We start from the raw sequence: 2,598 nt of genomic DNA on the forward strand, positions 1-2,598 counted from the left end.
GCCGTAACCGGCTTCCTGTATTACTCTCTCCTGATACTGGTCATCTGCTACTGTGCCTTTGTTTGGACCTTCCTATACAGAACATGGATTGTCTTTTAAGCCCACAGGATCTGCCAGGATTTCTCTTGCTCATTCAGAAGGAGGGCCAGCCACTGTGTTTTAATTTTGGTGTCCTGGGGACAGACTTGTGTAGTAAGAGAACTGAGGTCTTCCATAAGCAACAAGCAACAACCAGAGAGCAGATCATCTGCCCCACCCAACCCCTCAGGTGCCTGCACTCCCAGCCAGCATTCTGACTGTAACCTAATGAGAGAATCCTAGTCCAGCTGGGCGTGGTGGCGCATGCCTTTAATCCCAGCACTCAGGAGGTAGAGGCAGGCAGATCGCTGTGAGTTCGAGGCCAGCCTGGTCTACAAAGCAAGTCCAGGACAGCTAAGGCTACATAGAGAGACCCTGTCTCGGGGGAGAGAAAAAAAAAGAGAGAGAGTCCTAGCCCAAAGTACCCTGCCAAGTTTCTCCTGAATTTCTGACCTACACAAAAACAACTGAATATGGGTTTTTTTTTTTTTTGAGTGTGTGTTTTAAGTCAGACAGATATACTGATAAATAACAGAAATACTTTTTTTTTTTTTTTTACTGACTTTAGGATAAATTTATGTTAAAAACAAAAATGTCATCTTATGCAAATATCAAAATATGCATACTCATAGCTTTTAGTTTATGACTTTAGACTTCATCTTAAATGCAAAACTATTCAAAAGGCTTCCATAGGGACCATGAATATACATTACGTTGCATTATTGGCACATTACTGTTTGTTGTAATCTGGGGGCCTGGAATGGTGACTACAATACTGGGAGGTCTTCTTATGCTTTCTGTATGAAAAATAATTATTTGTAAGAGAACCTTGCTCTGGCTGGCCAGTTGTGCTGGTTCTCAAGGTTGGCTTTACAAATAGAGAGCGAGCAATTGTGCTGGCCATTAAAGCCTTGTCTTGTGGTCTGTTAAGGCTGAATGTCATTATTTAAATGTCCTTATGAATGGAAAAAAATTAATTATGTCTGAAAATATTCTACTAATTATTTGAAAAACAACAACAACAAAACTCTCCTTCCTCTGACTGAAGGGAATTTATTTTCTAGAGATGGCCCAGGACCTCAGGCACACTGGACAGATGCTTCACACTGAACCCAGATCCCCAGGCCTTCTCTTCTTTCTTTCTTTCTTTCTTTCTTTCTTTCTTTCTTTCTTTCTTTCTTTTTTTTTAATGTTTTTATTTTATCTAAAATGGTATGGGGTGTCAGATCCCTTGGAATTGGAATTACAGACAGTTGTGAGCTGCCATGTGGGTGCTGGGAATTGAACCCGGGTCTTTCAGAAGAGCAGATGGTGCTCTTAACCACTGAACCATCTCCCCAGCCCCCCTCTTCTCTTTCTTGAGACAGGATCTTGCTATGTAGCTCTGTGTCACCCAGAAGAACTTCCTGTGTAGACCAGGCTGGTCTCAGACTTGCAGAAATTCTCTTGTTTATGTCCCCTGAGCATGTGCCATCTTGCCTGGCAAAGTAATTATTTTATATATTAAAGTTTAGATGAAAACAAACTTAAATGACACAGTAGAAGTAGGATAGATAAAAATCATAAAAAATCAATCTACATATACATATTTTTGTTTAATATGATAAATACTCCTAAAATCCTTTAAAATCCCCCTGGAATACATTTTTAGAAATATGATAAATAGTTAACTTTTTATTACATTTTGTTTGTGTATATATACACATACACAAGAACATATGTAGAAGAGGACAAATTCTGGGAGTTGGTTCTGTCCTTTTACCATGTGGGACTGAAATTAGGCCACTAGACTTGGCAGCAAGCACCTCTGCCCACTGAGTCAGCTCTTTGGTCTCACAGTCACTTAAAACAAAAAAACAAAGCAAGAAAAACAAAACCCTTGTGGTTCAGACTCATGCCAACATGTTTTGATTTTTTTTTCAAAAATGAATAAGTCTCATTTATTAGGCTCATAGAAAACATATAACTGTATAAAACTCACAGGGAGAAACGGCCATATTTGAAAACAGCTACAAGGATCAACATAGAGCAGAGGATGGGAAACCCAAAGCAAAAAAACAAAAACCTTTAAACCAGTTATAACTTGTAAAAGGAGCTAGGTACCTTCCCAAAACAAGATATTTTCTCCAAATGTGTTATGCTTTCAACTTTTAAAACCAAACTATTCCTTATCCCCACTTTCTCTAGAAGTCGCTCCTCTATTTCATAAGGGCATTCATTTTAGGACTCCTCCCTGCAAAATAATGTCAGAACCTGAGGCTTTTCCAGTACTCGGCCATCTACTATCTAGAATGCTTCTATCTCAGGATAGCCCGCGCGCGCACTTCCTTGTGGTTTGACTTCTAGGTTACATATACTACCCAGTCCAGTATAGATGCTATGCAAACAGTTGCCATACTGTCCTGTTTAAGGGACAATAGAAAGTGTGTACGAGTTCACGGTAGCTCTGTTCTTCCTGCTTCCAAGACGTTTTTAATCTACAGTTGGTCAAATGTGCAGATTTCCGATCTCATTCGCTGA

This window comes from Acomys russatus, chromosome 1 (genome assembly GCF_903995435.1).
Source record: "Acomys russatus chromosome 1, mAcoRus1.1, whole genome shotgun sequence".
NCBI classification, from domain to species: Eukaryota; Metazoa; Chordata; class Mammalia; order Rodentia; family Muridae; genus Acomys; species Acomys russatus.